Raw genomic sequence first — 17783 nt, 5'->3', positions numbered from 1 at the left:
CCACTGCCTCCCACAGTTTGGTCAGACTCATGTTTGTAGCTTCAAGAACACTGTCCATCCATCTTGTCCTCTGTCGTCCCCTTCTTCTTGTGCCCTCAATCTTTCCCAACATCAGGGTCCTTTCCAGGGAGTCTTCTCTTCTCATGAGGTGGCCAAAGTATTGAAGCCTCAGCTTCAGGATCTGTCCTTCCAGTGAGCACTCAGGGCTGATTTCCTTAAGAATGGATACATCTGATCTTCTTGCAGTCCATGGGACTCTTGAGAGTTAAGTCTACTCAGAGTTATACATGGATTTCACACAGAATGTTTCACATGCTTTTCTTTTCTGAACCATGTGGGTAAAAACAAAGGGCATTTTCCAACACTGCAGTTTTTAGATATGTCTAAGGTTTTTAATTGTAGATCTCAAAATACAAGCAGGTTTTTGAAAACATTTATGTCTTGCAGGTTTACTCAGCAGAGAGTGACTGTTAGCTGCAGCACCTTGTTTGTTTGTTCTTCTGCCAAAAAGAAGGGAGAAGGAAATACTGTAGTGGGGGGGGGGAGTCATTCTGTTCATGCAGTGACTTATTTGGAATGCAACCCTTATAATCTAAAAGACACGATGCAAAGGGAAAAACAGGTGAGGAGGAGTGAGAAAAAACAAAGTCATACACTGATTCTTCTTGTAATGACCAGCTGGGATGGAAATAGTTCAAGTAGCCTGATGGAATGGCTACTGCTGGATGACTGATGAATGAGAAGAAGAGATATAGGCAGGTGCTTTTACACTCAGACATAAAACTGGGTTTGCTACTATATTATTTTCGAAGTTGCAATTTGGCTACAAAAGGTATTTGATATAAACAGGAATGGAGGCAAATTAGTCAAGGGTTAGGAAAAAAGGGAATAGAACAGTGCAGCGATCTCTTACAGATCAGCTTATAAAGCTGTTGATCCTCTGGTGTATTGAAAACCTTGGCTCGATCTAGACACATCAAAGTGTTTCAGTTTAAAGCGTTGTAAATTTAAACAGGGAAAACAGGTAGAGAAAAACAGAACTCCACATTACCATCTGGTGGCATAATGTTATATTGCACACACAACGCATATAAATTGTTTTTTCTTTACCAGTCTAGCTGAGTCCCTGGTGTAAGTAGCTCCACACTCAGAGGAGGAAGAGGCGTACTGTTGGGGGCTTTTAGCTGTGTAGCATGGAGGAGTGTGCATGTAACCTTTCTGCTCTGACTTCTACACAAAGAGGGAATGGATCTGAGCGATGCCTCTGAAACACAAAAGCAGCCTTTAATCAAGAGCCTAAGTGCTGTGTGGAGTTCATGCAAGGGCAGAGGATGCAAACACTCCTGTATATAACATGCATTTTTGTAGCTACCAAACATTTTTGAGTGTAGCATAGTGGATGGAGTCCTTGCTTGAAAGTAGAACAGGGAGACATGGGCTTATTGTTACAACGAAGGGTATGATTTTTAACTATTTCCTTCATATTTCTGTAAACAACTGGTGATTTCGTTACATCTCTCAGAATGTAATAGAGACAAAGAGAAGTAATAATTTCAGTTTCTTTAAACTTAATTTGAAACAAGAAACATTGCATTGATTTTACTAGCATAAAAATAGGTCATTAGACCTTCAAGCTGTCCAGCTGCACAGAGTGTCATAGATAAGCAGTGAACTGAACACTGAGAATCCATATCCAGAACTCCACAGTTTTGACTGTCTCTTAGACAGCACACCATTTCACACAGTTGCTTTTATTTCAGAAGGTTTATATAGCTCACAATTATTTTTAAGCATTTCTGCCGTATACGGTGTACTGTCAACAGAATTATCTATGAAGAGTGTATACATATAGTCATCAAAAGAGTAACATGATATCTGCTATCTGAGGCATTATGTTTGTGTTTGGAGATCAGGATAACACAAATGATTCAAAATATTCTTCTGTAATGAATTATTCCACATATAGTCGAGAGAGAGAGAGAGAGAGAGAGAACGAAAGTTTGGGTAAAGTTTATACTGAACTTTGTGACAAGTTATATTTACTATCAACATGATGTCTCCAAAGGAGACAGTAAAGGTCATATCATTGTAATGGCATGTGTGCCTCTGAAGGAAAAGGCATGTCATCATATGTCACACCTGCCTTAAGTTTATAACATAGAATCTTAGTCTCAAAAGCCAATATAACAGGTGTGTGACATATCTTTCATTTCCCTGACACCCCTGGGAGGTGACACAGAAAACTGAATCCTACACCAATAGAATATCCTTTTTAAAAAACAAATGAAATGTGAGAAAGAGGCTGCATCAATCCAGGGTCTATACGTGAACTGAAATTTCACATATCCCTTCACCCCATCAACTACCTCCCCTAGTTCAAGAAGTGTTTGCAATCTCTCACTCATTTCTGTTCTTTTCCTTATTCTGTCTTCATGATGAAAACAAAACAATGCAGAATATTTGCTAGTTGCCTATTTACTAGCCATGCCAGCTTTTCACAAATTTGCAGTTTCCCCTAGAGACTTTTTTTAAGTGTGGGAGGAAACCCAAACCCACCCATAAATACATGCTTAGAAATAGTTGGGCTGACGTGGAATAGCCCAGTGTGTTCTGTACATGATATGCTTTTTTTACTACAGAAGGGCTGGTTCCAGAGAGTGTTAGAATTAAGCAAGATCCTGCCCAACAGCACCATCACTCTGCACATTCAGCAAGTTGAAAAGATTCTTAGTTTGCATGCCCTCTGCAAAAAAAAAGCTTGCTCAGGTATAGAAAGTTGTGTACAATACGTGTTTCATTGTAGGAAGTGGGGCCTCAGAGCAACTGTACACCTATTAATAAGCCATTTGCTGTTTTTAAAAAGTCTGCTCTTGACTAGGTTTTGGGCTGAAATACTTGCTGTAGCTTCAGAATTATATATGGCACCATTTCCTTGGAAAGTGAAGGCACCACTTTAAAATTATGGCCTTGCCCCCACCCCCGGCGCGCCAGTTATTTCACAAAGATATACAGTGGGTTACAGACGTTTGGGTTACAGACGTTTCAGGTTACCGACACTTCAGGTTACAGACTCCACGAACCCAGAAATAGTACCTCCGGTTAAGAACTTTGCTTCAGGATGAGAACAGAAATCGTGCAGCAGCAGGCCCCATTACCTAAGTGGTACCTCAGGTTAAGAACAGTTTCAGGTTAAGAACGGACCTCCAGAACGAATTAAGTTCTTAACCCGAGGTACTATTGTACTGAATTGATTCCACTATTGTCCACTCATTACTTTGAAATTGAAATACTTTAAATACTTTATTGTCACTTGTACAACTTGTATACAGTGAGATTACACGAGCACCCCCCGCTCAGCTCTCTTAGTATCTCTCTGATGTCCTCTAAGAAACAAGACAATAGGGCAGATGCATTTTTGTGAGAATTACTAGCACAGAAATATGTGGCTAGTGAATAATATTGGCACATTTGTTTTATTTTGGACTGCGATTGTGATTACTTCTTGGTCTTGCTGCTTTCCCCCCCTACTAAATTATTGGGAAATGTGATAAAATACAATGATTCAAATGTTTTCCTTGATAATCACTTTCTCCCTGCAGCCTCCAATGCTGCAATTAACAATTTAAAGTAACTGTATTAGTTCTTGTTCATGTGGGGATGATCACTTTTTCCTCCAGGTTAGAGTACACGTTGTATGTTTCTTACTGAAGTCACTGCTTTTCTTATTTAAAGTAAAATGTATCTAATGTGAGTTAAGATTTTTTGTCCAATGCCAAAAACAATAAAATGTTGCATTATGACCAACAGTAATCATATCCCAGTTCAATGGTCATGCTGTATACATCTGTATGTGTAAATGGTGAGAGCTCAGAATTGCACCCTTATGACACCTGACCAATGCATATTTGATGTTTGTAGCACCAGCTGTTTGTAGTGGGTGTTTGTAGCAGAAGGCTACCAGTACACATGCCAACACGTATGGAATCCAAACATGCAGTGTATACCCTTTATTTTCCAGGAATTTAGATGGTACGTACAAAGATTCTATGCGTGGGTTACTATGCCGGCATTGTGGAGGCTGGGTGTAGCAAGGGATGAGCCCATAACTTACGATCACGATTTACCTCATACATATGTACAGGTGCATGTAAGTTTATGTTTGCATTCTTGCTATCCTCCAGTTATAGTTTTGTGGGTGTAAGTATATATATATATATATATGCTTTCGTAGATTTTCACGGGTACAGGAATGCAGGTTTTGGTGTCCTCGGGTATCTTCCCGTGTAAAAGTTGGGGTGTCTAGGCGACGTTTCGACGAGGTCTCACTCGTCATCTTCAGGCTGGTGCTTTCGGCTTCTTGTTACTGGAACAGAGCAGGATCTCAGTGTTTGAGTTCCTATAAATACCAACTTTTACACGGGAAGATACCCGAGGACACCAAAACCTGCATATATATATATATATATATATATATATATATATATATATATGCTTTCGTAGATTTTCACGGGTACAGGAATGCAGGTTTTGGTGTCCTCGGGTGTCTTCCCGTGTAAAAGTTGGGGTGTCTAGGCGACGTTTCGACGAGGTCTCACTCGTCATCTTCAGGCTGGTGCTTTCGGCTTCTTGTTACTGGAACAGAGCAGGATCTCAGTGTTTGAGTTCCTATAAATACTGTTGAGGAGGTGTGGTGTATAGCCTCCAATGTTCTGGGCAGAGAGGAAGTTCCCAGGCTAGTGTGCCTTTTCTTCTTTTGTTCCTTAATTGCTTGAGGGATATCTTGAGTGATTTCTTGAGTGATATCCTGAGTACCACTTAGGTGGGTCATTAGGTGTGGATTAGTTGCTAAAGCCTTTGTGTCTTGACCTCTTGAACTTTGTGAAGAGTTTTTCTGAGAAGATGGCTGTACTGCACTTAGTTGTGCTCTGGCTTGGCTTCGTGTATAGGGGCGAGCTGTGGTTTTGTGGCCTGTGCCAGCCAGATCTGTGTAGGGATTGCAGGGGGGTGCAGCATCCGGAGGTGCCACCATGGTTTGGCTACTGGATGGTGTCTGTAATTTATCTGTGGAGAGGGTCTGGGTTTGGGTCTGGTGTGGTTGATTGGTGATGGCGTTCTGTGTGCCTCTGGATCTGGTGTCAGTTTTTGTGGGGAGGGCTAATTTCCAGATGTCTGGCAAACGGGATGTGTCGTCACGCTTGTTCATGTTGTGAGGGTGTTTCTCTATCTCGATGGCTTCCATGATTATTCTCTTGTGGTGATGTTCCATGTTAGAGAGCAATTTGGAATCTGCAAAATTAATTTCGTGTCCTGTTTCTTTCATGTGTTGGAAAAGAGAGGAAGTTTTTTCTTCTTTTTTGACGGCATTCTTGTGTTCTGCGATACGTGCATTTATTCGTCTGTTTGTTTGTCCAATGTACGTGGCTGGGCAGACTTTGCAGGGTATTTCATAGACCCCTTGGTTTTCCAACTGGATTTTATCCTTGGGGTTTCTGAGGATATTGGCTATTTTTTGGTTGGCGCAAAAGGCTGTTTTGATATTGTGTTTATGGAGGATTTTGCTAATTTTATCTGTAGTGCCCTTGATATAAGGCAGGAGGGCCATGCCATTGTTTTCTTCTGTGTCTTGGTTTTTGGGGGGTGTTTCTTTTTGGATTAGCTTCGTAACCCTGTTTTGCTGGTATCCATTGGCAATTAACACATTTGAGAGATTCTGTAACTCAGTTGTCAAGTGGTCTTTGTCAGCCAGGCGTTTGGTTCTGGAGATGAGAGTCTTGGCTACGGAGTTTATTTGTGCAGGGTGGTGGTGTGATTGTGCATGTAAGTAGCGGTTGGTGTGTGTTTTTTTCCGGTAGATAGTGTGTCCTAGGGAGCCATCAGGTTTTTTGTAGATTAGGACGTCAAGGAAGGGAAGTTGGTTGTTGGCTTCTATTTCCATAGTGAATTGTATTTTGGGGTGTAGGCTGTTGAGATGTGTGAGGAAGCTGTCCAGTTTTTCCTTCCCGTGTGGCCAAATTACAAAGGTGTCGTCAACATATCTGAGCCAAAGTTTGGGTTTGTGTTCTGACTTGTCTAAAGCATTGGTTTCAAAGTGTTCCATGTACAGGTTTGCGATGACCGGTGAGAGGGGTGATCCCATAGGTGCTCCTTCTATCTGTTTGTATCTTTGTCCATTGTGGATGAAGTACGTGTTGGTTAGGCAGTGGTTGGTCAGGTCCAAGATGTATTCGGGGGGATTGTATTTGTTTTGAATGGCTGTCAAGGCTTCATTAATGGGCACTTGTGTGAAGAGAGATACAACATCGAAGCTCACAAGTAGGTCATTGGGATGTAGGTTTTGCTTCTTTATTGTTTCTATGAACTGGAAGGAGTTTGGAACGTGTGAAGAGATGGATTCTGCATAGGGCTGAAGTTGCTTGGCGAGAAATTTAGCGAGATTTTGTAGAGGTGACCCAAACTCCTTCCAGTTCATAGAAACAATAAAGAAGCAAAACCTACATCCCAATGACCTACTTGTGAGCTTCGATGTTGTATCTCTCTTCACACAAGTGCCCATTAATGAAGCCTTGACAGCCATTCAAAACAAATACAATCCCCCCGAATACATCTTGGACCTGACCAACCACTGCCTAACCAACACGTACTTCATCCACAATGGACAAAGATACAAACAGATAGAAGGAGCACCTATGGGATCACCCCTCTCACCGGTCATCGCAAACCTGTACATGGAACACTTTGAAACCAATGCTTTAGACAAGTCAGAACACAAACCCAAACTTTGGCTCAGATATGTTGACGACACCTTTGTAATTTGGCCACACGGGAAGGAAAAACTGGACAGCTTCCTCACACATCTCAACAGCCTACACCCCAAAATACAATTCACTATGGAAATAGAAGCCAACAACCAACTTCCCTTCCTTGACGTCCTAATCTACAAAAAACCTGATGGCTCCCTAGGACACACTATCTACCGGAAAAAAACACACACCAACCGCTACTTACATGCACAATCACACCACCACCCTGCACAAATAAACTCCGTAGCCAAGACTCTCATCTCCAGAACCAAACGCCTGGCTGACAAAGACCACTTGACAACTGAGTTACAGAATCTCTCAAATGTGTTAATTGCCAATGGATACCAGCAAAACAGGGTTACGAAGCTAATCCAAAAAGAAACACCCCCCAAAAACCAAGACACAGAAGAAAACAATGGCATGGCCCTCCTGCCTTATATCAAGGGCACTACAGATAAAATTAGCAAAATCCTCCATAAACACAATATCAAAACAGCCTTTTGCGCCAACCAAAAAATAGCCAATATCCTCAGAAACCCCAAGGATAAAATCCAGTTGGAAAACCAAGGGGTCTATGAAATACCCTGCAAAGTCTGCCCAGCCACGTACATTGGACAAACAAACAGACGAATAAATGCACGTATCGCAGAACACAAGAATGCCGTCAAAAAAGAAGAAAAAACTTCCTCTCTTTTCCAACACATGAAAGAAACAGGACACGAAATTAATTTTGCAGATTCCAAATTGCTCTCTAACATGGAACATCACCACAAGAGAATAATCATGGAAGCCATCGAGATAGAGAAACACCCTCACAACATGAACAAGCGTGACGACACATCCCGTTTGCCAGACATCTGGAAATTAGCCCTCCCCACAAAAACTGACACCAGATCCAGAGGCACACAGAACGCCATCACCAATCAACCACACCAGACCCAAACCCAGACCCTCTCCACAGATAAATTACAGACACCATCCAGTAGCCAAACCATGGTGGCACCTCCGGATGCTGCACCCCCCTGCAATCCCTACACAGATCTGGCTGGCACAGGCCACAAAACCACAGCTCGCCCCTATACACGAAGCCAAGCCAGAGCACAATTAAGTGCAGTACAGCCATCTTCTCAGAAAAACTCTTCACAAGGTTCAAGAGGTCAAGACACAAAGGCTTTAGCAACTAATCCACACCTAATGACCCACCTAAGTGGTACTCAGGATATCACTCAAGAAATCACTCAAGATATCCCTCAAGCAATTAAGGAACAAAAGAAGAAAAGGCACACTAGCCTGGGAACTTCCTCTCTGCCCAGAACATTGGAGGCTATACACCACACCTCCTCAACAGTATTTATAGGAACTCAAACACTGAGATCCTGCTCTGTTCCAGTAACAAGAAGCCGAAAGCACCAGCCTGAAGATGACGAGTGAGACCTCGTCGAAACGTCGCCTAGACACCCCAACTTTTACACGGGAAGACACCCGAGGACACCAAAACCTGCATATATATATATATATATATATATATATGCTTTCGTAGATTTTCACGGGTACAGGAATGCAGGTTTTGGTGTCCTCGGGTATCTTCCCGTGTAAAAGTTGGGGTGTCTAGGCGACGTTTCGACGAGGTCGCCTAGACACCCCAACTTTTACACGGGAAGATACCCGAGGACACCAAAGGTCGAGCTCTGTTCCAGTAACAAGAAGCCGAAAGCACCAGCCTGAAGATGACGAGTGAGACCTCGTCGAAACGTCGCCTAGACACCCCAACTTTTACACGGGAAGATACCCGAGGACACCAAAACCTGCATATATATATATATATATATATATATATATATATATATATATTGCCCACGCCAGCTTGCTATGTTTAATTTTAGTTCTGGGATGGTTTTCAGTTTTCCCGTTTGGTATCTAAAACATTTCCCAGCGATAGTTCCAAAACCAACACATTAACAAAGCTGTAATTAATAATGTTGGAAATAAATAATAATTTCTTATCGTTCTTTCTTCACATTTTTAATAGTAATCAGTGTTTATTGTGCAAAGAAAATGTGACTAATTGAGCAAGGTGGGAGGTGACATCAGTTCAAAATGCTTAAAATAAGCTGAAGAGCAAGAAAACACAAATTACACAAAAGCTTCAAGCACCCAGGGAATTCAAAAAAGTTTCAGGTTCCACAGTAGTCTTTGCAGGTCAAAGGTTATTTAACTCGTGCCCATTTTACATACTAGCTTGATTAATGCTTGATCTACTGCAAGGCTATCACTATTTATTTGTACTATGAATATTTTACAAGGAGGGACAAATTGACTGCCTGCCTGCCTAGCAGTATATTAAATACCCTCCCTTTTGCATAGAATCCAGTTGAAGTTTTGTCTTGGCAAAGCAGCAATGGAAAAGAGAATCAGTTCCTCTCCCCCCCCCCCTTTGTAACTTTATTTGTATCTCATAGCAAAAACCTCACTCAGAGGTAAGTCCCACTAAATTAAATTAGACTTACTTCCAGGTAGGTGTGCATAAGATTGGAAGGGAAATCTCTGTACAGCCCACCATAATGACCCCCGGAAAAATGTTGTTTCTTTCTTCCCTGCCCACTACTGGAAATCTTGCATATAAAAGCAAAGGACAGAGTTTCTTTATATACATTTATGGGTGGGAGGCTGAGAATAAAAAAAAAGTGGAGAGTACCAGCTCACCTTGGTTCATGATAAGAGCCTCTGATTTAGCTGGAAGAGCTGCAGAAGGATAAAAGATACCGTATTTTTCTGTGTAAGATGCCCCCATGTATAAGATGACCTATTTGTTTTTAACCCAAAATTAATAAATCAGTACTGTATTCTAAACATCAAACAGAACAACTTTCAGCTTTTTTGTGGGGGGGTCACCCAAAGTTAGGTTTGCCATATTTAAAGGGCCTGGGCCGCCTGCACCAGTGCCAAAGCCTGACCCCCCCACAGCTGGAGCCCGAACCTGAGCCCAGGTCTCCTGAGCCTGAACCCAAGGCTGCCCAAGCTCAAACCCCTGTGCATTCACCATCTATTTATAAGACAACCCCCAATTTTTGACTAATAATTTTTAGCAAAAAACATGGTCTTATACATTGAAAAATACGGTAACTGGAGAATGATAAATGGTACATGATTAAGATTGGAGAGCAGTGCACGTATGTGTATGTGAGCTGTTCTACACATGAAAAATGGTGGTAGATTTCTGAATGTGGTTTGTAACACATTCCAAGCTCCTTGCGTGTACTAACACATCAGGGGAGAAGATGGTATAAACCCTTTCTTTCTAATATGCTAATTTATTACCTTCAGTTTGTTACCTTTTGTTTTTAGTGTAAGAATTCATAGGATCATAAAACTGTACAGCTGGAAGTGACCCTGATGATCATCTAATCCAGTCCCCTGCAATGCAGGAATCTCAACTAAAACATCCATGTCAGAGGCTTCCAACCTCTGCTTAAAAACCTCCAATGAAGGAAATGCTATTAGAAAGTCATGTATTTAGAGCACCAAACTCACAGCCATGTTTCAGTGGGATTTAAGTGCATAACTGAGTGAATGATTGCAGTTAAAGATAATGAGCTCTGATTATTCTTTACATAGAAGATATACTGTTAACAGAAATAGATTATAATTCTTCTAGTCTTTGACCTAGTTTGGAAAGCAAAAGTATAATTTTGTTTCTGCTTCCTTGATGGAGGAGATACTAAGATGAATTTTCATTTGTGATATTTTCCAGATATTTGAAATATTTCAAATTATTAGAAACATTAAGCTATGGATTCCATAAGTCAATGTTGCATTTTAAACACAGGATTGAATCTATACCTTCTTTGCTAAAAATAAAATAAAATAAAATAAAATAAAATACAGTGTTCATTTCCAGAAAGAACTCTTGATGTGCCTTAAAAGTCAAATATTGACAAGACTCTTTATTTTGAGTTCTTGTACCCTGCTGGTCAGCCCAAACGTCTCCTAAAGGGGCTTACATACAATCAAAACAAGAAGGCATAGGAATAATAATAATAATAATAATAATAATAATAATAATAATAATAATAAATTTTATTTATATCCCGCCCTCCCCAGCCTTAGCCGGGCTCAGGGCGGCTAACAACAATAAAACAGTACAAAAGTACAGCATAAACAACACTCTAAAATCATTCATTCTAAAATTAATTAATTCAAGCCACTGGCAGCCATTGGGCCAGAGCTCCGCGAAGATTGCCGAAGGAGGGAGTCAGGCTGTGCCCTTGCCAAAGGCCTGGTGGAACAGCTCTGTCTTGCAGGCCCTGCAGAAAGATGTCAAGTCCCGCAGGGCCCTAGTCTCTTGTGACAGAGTGTTCCACCAGATCGGAGCCACAGCCGAAAAGGCCCTGGCTCTCGTTGAGGCCAGCCTAACTTCTCTGTGGCCTGGGACCTTCAAGATGTTTTTATTTGAAGACCGTAAGTTTCTCTGTGGGGCATACCAGGAGAGGCGGTCCCGTAGGTACGAGGGTCCTAAGCCGTATAGGGCTTTAAAGGTTAAAACCAGCACCTTAAACCTGATCCTGTACTCCACTGGGAGCCAGTGCAGCTGGTATAGCACCGGGTGAATGTGATCTCGCAGCGAAGACCTCGTAAGGAGTCTCGCTGCAGCATTCTGCACCCGCTGGAGTTTCTGGGTCAGTCTCAAGGGCAGCCCCACGTAGAGCGAGTTACAATAATCCAGTCTGGAGGTGACCGTCGCGTGGATCACAGTGGCTAGGTCAGGGCGAGAGAGGTAAGGAGCCAACTGCTTAGCTTGGCGGAGATGGAAAAATGCCGCCTTTGTTATAGCTGCAATCTGCACCTCCATGGAAAGGGAGGTGTCGAAGATTACACCCAAACTCTTAACGGACAGTGCTGGCACTAATTGCGCCCCCGCAAGAGATGGGAAAAAACATGATGCGCAAAGGAAAAGGGACAGGGAGGGAAGAGGAACATAAAAATCAAAACTCTGGCTCCAATTTCGAAACAGTTGTTCCTAAAATGACCAGCTGGCACAGTTCAGTGGCAGGAGATGCCCAACGGCACTGGGCCTCCAGCAAAGCTGATTAAATGAGCCCTGCTTCCTATCTCTCCCACTGAGGCAGACCTCTTCCCCTTGTAGCTCCCTTTGACCTTCCTCTCTTCCTGCTCTGGAAGCCTTTGCTGGGTTTCATTCCCCTCCATGGATGGAAGCAGCCCAACTCTGGTTCCAACTCATACAATTTAATATACTACTTGAATTGAGATTGAGCCCAAGTACAGCCTGTTCAGCCCCATAACTGGGCTGGATTCCTTACTAGTTGAATGGAGAGAAATACAGCTATACGTATTTAAAACGACAGGCAGATGGGCTTTGTAAGCAATAAACTAACATGTAAAAGCTACAACATTTGAAATAGCTTCTAATTTATTTGCTCTGTAGTTGATGTTAAAACAAGTTTTAGCCCTGGAGGGATGGAAGGGAGAAGAGAAATTAAATAGTACAGTAGTTTACTACTTTAAATCAATCTAAGAAGGCTATCTGAATTAATACACAGCTCCAGGCAATAGGATATTTTTGTCTGATTTGTACATCTGTGTTTTCACCATCCAACCATGACACTGTGTGGAATAGGACTGCTGCGTCTGCTGGCAGCAAGTTGGGTGGAGGAATAATCCTTGGTTCATTTAGTGTTCTATTTTATTCAAATGTATATACTTTGAAAATTCCCCATTAGCTCCTATTAAAGTGCCGGTAGAAGGGGGTAATCTGATTTACCACTACCTAGGTCACAATTCTATTGTAGAATAAATGACAACTTTTAAGAATATAATGTAAATGTTCACTGTTTACTCAGATATACTCCAAAACAATGTTTCCTTGTCAGGAAGGGCTAGGGAGGAGCATGTCACAGAATACTTGATATTCTGTAAACAGGACATTAAATCATTTATCCTATGATCCTGAAGCTGTTAGCTTGAAAAATCTCACAACCTAGAATAGTGGGGAATTCATGGAATACTGACACCATCCCACAAAACTGAAGAATAATTACATATAGAGGCCACAGGAAGATTTGATGCAACACACATCTACTATCAATATTTCCACACTTGGAAATAAACTACAAGAAATATTAAAATCAGTACAAATCTAGAGGGAAATGGAGTTATAACTGAACACAAGTATGTTTTGATAAAGAAACTTTGGTGGAGTAACTTGCTTTCTCTTTTAATAATGAAGCGGGCAAAGTAAGACCTTTAGGCACTTTATAACATTTTTCTCCAAATTTTGCAAACTAGAAAGCATACAATAGTTAATTTATTTTGTTTTACTACATTTATCCCACCCATCATGGTAGCATATACTTGGTTCCAGGCACTGACCTGATCTAGACCTGCTTCTGTAGGATGGTGGCTGATTCCTACTGGTCAGGGTGGAATGCGAGGGAGCAGTTTCATTGAGTTTTTGCTAGGCCAGTTGCAGGCTGCACAGCCGAGGGGCAATGCACAGCTGGCAATGGCCCAAAAGCCCCATTTAGGGGCCTGTTCTATCATGGTGGAGCCCCACTCTTCAGTAGTGCTCCTCTTCACCAGCAGAGGGGTCCATGTTTCATCTTACCACCACCCTGCCCCCAGCCATCAACATTATGGGTGTAGGATTGATCTCCAACTCAAATAACAATATAGATCTTAAGGTTCCATAAGAAGGCTATTACCGTATTTTTCGCCCTATAAGAGGCACTGTCCCATAAAGCGCACCTAGTTTTTAGGGGGGGAAATAAAGGGGGGAAAATTATTCCCCCCCAGGCGCAGGGCTGGGGGGGGGGAAGCCCGAGCTTCCCCCGACCCCAGCCCCCAAACAGGCAGCTCTCTGCAAGCCGTGGGAACCCAGCGCCGGCTCCTGCTGCTTGTGGAGAGGTCCGCGAAGCCTGGACGCGCTGAGCTCAGCGCACGCAGGCTTCAGCATGCAGGCAACTCTCCGCAAGCGGCGGGAGCCCAGCGACGGGCTCCCGCTGCTTGCGGAGAGGTCCGCGAAGCCTGGACGCGCTGAGCTCAGCGCACGCAGGCTTCAGCATGCAGGCAACTCTTCGCAAGCAGCGGGAGCCCAGTGACGGGCTCCCGCTGCTTTCCGAGAGGTCCACGAAGCCTGGAGAGCGAGAGGGGTCAGTGCGCACCGACCCCTCTCGCTCTCCAGGCTTCAGCAAAAGCCTGCATTCGCCCCATAGGATGCACACACATTTCCCCTTCATTTTTGGAGGGGGAAAAGTGCGTCCTATAGGGCGAAAAATATGGTAATTTTCTTTACAATAACCAGGAAATAGCTGGCTGCTTATCAGTCAGTTCTCTTCCTCTTCTTGCTGGTGGTAGTGTGCTCTCTTCAGGGGTATCTGTCAGCTTGTTTTTCTTACACTTTGTAGGTGAAAATCAGGAAGCTTGTAAGATTTAAAATATGGTTTTTAAATAAATTTAAGTAGCAAGCTACACTGATTAATGGAATGATCTCATCTCCAAAGTTTGCTTATTGTATGGCTTGGTTTGCTGCTGAGTCACTTGCTCCTTCATCTCAAATATGTGAGGCTTTAACTAACCTTTCTCTTGGGAGGCCATACATAGCCTGGGGTTAAACTTGGAAAAATCTTCTATGTAGAGTTCCATTAAGTCAAGGCTCCAAAGAGGACCCCTTCAGTACTGAATTCTGGGCCTGAAGTTCTGATCTCTGTGCATGAATCTGGGGGAGACAAAGCAGCATGTCATGAGCTTTTATTTTCCCCCTGGAAGATTACAAAGGCATCTGTATATCTCTTCTCTCAATATGTCAGTAGCAGAGCTGTGTGGTTTGGGTGCTGCTGCCTAGTATGAGCAGTCTGATTTCTCCCCGCCCCCAGAGTCCAGACTTTCTGTTTTGTACTTGGTGTTGGGTGAGCATTGGATCACAATTTCATTGGGCTGGTTGGTATTGTGGACTCAAATGATTGGCCTATTAATGGTTTGTTCTGAGATTTGGAGCTGGGGGTGAATGACTGGCAGTTCCAGAATCTGCCTTCAGAATCTGACAGCCAAGAAGGATTTCAGGTCCTCATCTGCCACAAAGTATGTTATTTGTAGACCTCCATTGACCGTGGCCCTTTTCTGTTGTTGCTTAAAAAGAGTCTGCATGTCTCTCTCTTTCACGTAAACCATGCTCTATGGCTAGCTTTTAAGGGATTCCTCAGGGGATCTTTAGGGAGATATTGAAAAAGAAATGGAAACCAGCAGAAGTGACATTTTTTCCTACTGTGAATTCTCACTTTAAAGAAAAAGGCAATGACATATATAATGTGCATTAGCATTCACATATGAGTAGAGGAAAGTACAAGTCATGCTTTTCAATATCATCACATCAGGATCTCTGCCAAGAGAGCAAGGTAATTTATAAATAATTTCTTAGGGTATAGACACCTCTATAGCATCTTTATACACCCAGTGACCATGCCTTTGTGGTCCCGAGCTGCATCTTTCTCTCTGGATATTTCTAGGTACTATGACATATCTATATATACCCTTTGATTCTAGCACAAAATGGGCTTGCATTCTTTTTTCTGGTATTTACTGAGTATAAATATTTGTTGTTGTTGTTTTTAAAAGTTGAGGTGCTAAGGGGTAATAATACAATTTTTCCTGTGATACCAATATAAAAAGCCAAGTTCGATGTGGCATTTGCATCCTAGAGCAATTCCCATGTGTGCACTCATGTAAAAACAAATGGGTCATTCATGCAATTGGATTGGAGACAGTTCCATCAATGACAAATAGCCAAGAAACTATCTATCAGGAAGGTGCATGAATGACTCATTCTAGTGATATGTATGTACTTGGAAGCTACTCTGAGGATACAAAATGTTGTACTGAAGTTCACTTTATAATAAATATTAAAATTTACACTTATAAAAAATCACAACAAATGAAATGTACACAATTTGTTCTACAGCTATTCAGCTAAATCAGAGGCTCCTGAGTCTGCTGCTACCTCTGTCTTGTGGGTGGTTGGTGCTATTTTGGCCACAGCTCCAGAAGCACAGGAAAACTTAATTTGGAAATAAATGATGGTCAGAAAATTCAGAGAAAGGGCAATTGCTGATCTTCTGCTTACTGTTTGGCTTTGTGGTTTATACATTTTTTATATGCATAGTTCGTAGTAACTTTTGTTCTCTTTATGAGAGGGTGTATCTACAGACAGCTGTTAGCAGTGTCTCAGCAGACACGGTTAAGTGCAGCCAAGGATTTTTTTAGTTTTAATTCAAAATAGTTTTTGTGGGAAGAACTGAAAAATGTAGAAGCCTGTTGTGGGTGTTAACAAAAAATCCTATTTATCTTGGCATGTTTGCTTAATAGACACTTTTCAAAGCTAAATAATAAACACAAACGTAAAAGGTTTCACACTGTGGAATTTAATGCTAAAATATTTCTGGATTCCATGTTGTGGGAGGACATTAAACACTGCGAGATAAAGAACAGTTGGCTTCACACCCGCCCAGCAGATTCTTCAAGAAATCCAATATCATTTAAACCGTTACCAAAGTGGTACCAGTTGCTAGTCGCAACAAACGTTGGGGACAGCTGTATCTTGGAAACACAACTCTCAAAGAGGTTTTGCAAATCTAATCCAAGATTAGCCATTTCTCATGAAAAAGCCAGCTAGTTTAATGTGGGTCAAACCAGGAGAATTATTGACCAACTATGGCTGCAGTCCTATAGTCAGCTGAAGAGCCCTTAGAATGTAGCTGCCATTCAGCTGGATGAGATGAGCTCTGCTTCTGAAATGGCACAAACATCCTTGGAGGTGTCTCCAGTACCACCATGGAAAGCTTGAAGCATAGAAGTACCATTCATAGTTTTCTGTTGCACGGGGGACAGAGGTATGCTAGCAGTATGCACTCAGTATAACCCCCCCCCCCCACCTCAGGTCTCTTCAAAGGCCATTCTCTGGCCTGTTGATGGACATTTCTTATTCTTCCATATTGAGCCAACAGGCTTAAGAAATGGTAGTAGCTCTGCCAAGGATTCTCCCTCCCACCTTACTTCCATGGGATTACTCTGTGTATTAATGAAAACAATAGACAATAATTTGAATTTGATAATAGTTCTGAAGCAATATAGTCTCTTGTAATGAAATAAAGCCAAATTAAGCTTGACTTCAAAGTTGTGTTTGACAGACTTGGTTCTCTCACATTGAAACTATTAATCTAGAGGGAGCATTCTTAGATGTCAGCATTATTAAAAATGTGTTCTGCAAGATGCTGGAAAAAATGGAAGAATGCAGGGGTTTTTTTTTACTTCAATGAATGACTTATCTCATAATTTAAATGTCAACTTCAATAAAATACATAGTTTATTCTCAATATTTGCATTTATCCTTTCCAAATGAAGGATTGGCATTAGTCTAGACATTATATCCAATTTCATGTTGCAGAATGTTGCACAGAAAATTTATCCTGACCACATTTGCTGAACGCACAATCCTAATCATGTCTATGCAGAAATAAGTCCTATTGAAGTCATTAGGGCTTGCTCCCATGTAAATGGGGTTAAGATTCCAGCCTAAACCTGTATTATTATTCTAATCATTATGTTTTTAGCTCATTTCTTTATCTGATAACTTCCCAGAGGAGATACGAGATCAAAAATTCAGATGTGTACTTTAAGAGTTACCAAAGTAAGCATCTAAATGTCTCTGGTTGAATCTTCTGTTGTTGTGGGCATATCATGAATATTCTTATAGTTATAACTAATTTGGCCTTTCAGTTGTGTCAGACTTGCATTTGATGAATCAGTTACCTGTTAGACTCAACCTTATTCTTCATTGGAAGGATACCTCCATACTGATTCAGAGCCTTTTTCTCTGGATCAACCATATCAAATAATATTCAGAAATAATAATGTAAAAAAAACAAATTTCTAAACATCATTGCTTTTGTTCTACTGGGCAGGAACTAAGGAATC

At 41.7% G+C, this 17783-nt stretch overlaps 1 protein-coding gene across 2 annotated transcripts in view; it reads left to right on the top strand.

The window, feature by feature from the left end:
- The window catches only part of PACRG (parkin coregulated), a 223735-nt gene that overhangs the window by 87998 nt on the left and 117954 nt on the right, over positions 1 to 17783 (top strand). The window lies entirely within an intron of this gene.

The sequence above is a fragment of the Podarcis muralis genome, chromosome 3 (assembly GCF_964188315.1).
Source record: "Podarcis muralis chromosome 3, rPodMur119.hap1.1, whole genome shotgun sequence".
NCBI lineage: Eukaryota > Metazoa > Chordata > Lepidosauria > Squamata > Lacertidae > Podarcis > Podarcis muralis.
Note: the sequence above shows the minus strand (reverse complement) of the source record. Positions and strands in the feature narration are given on the sequence as shown.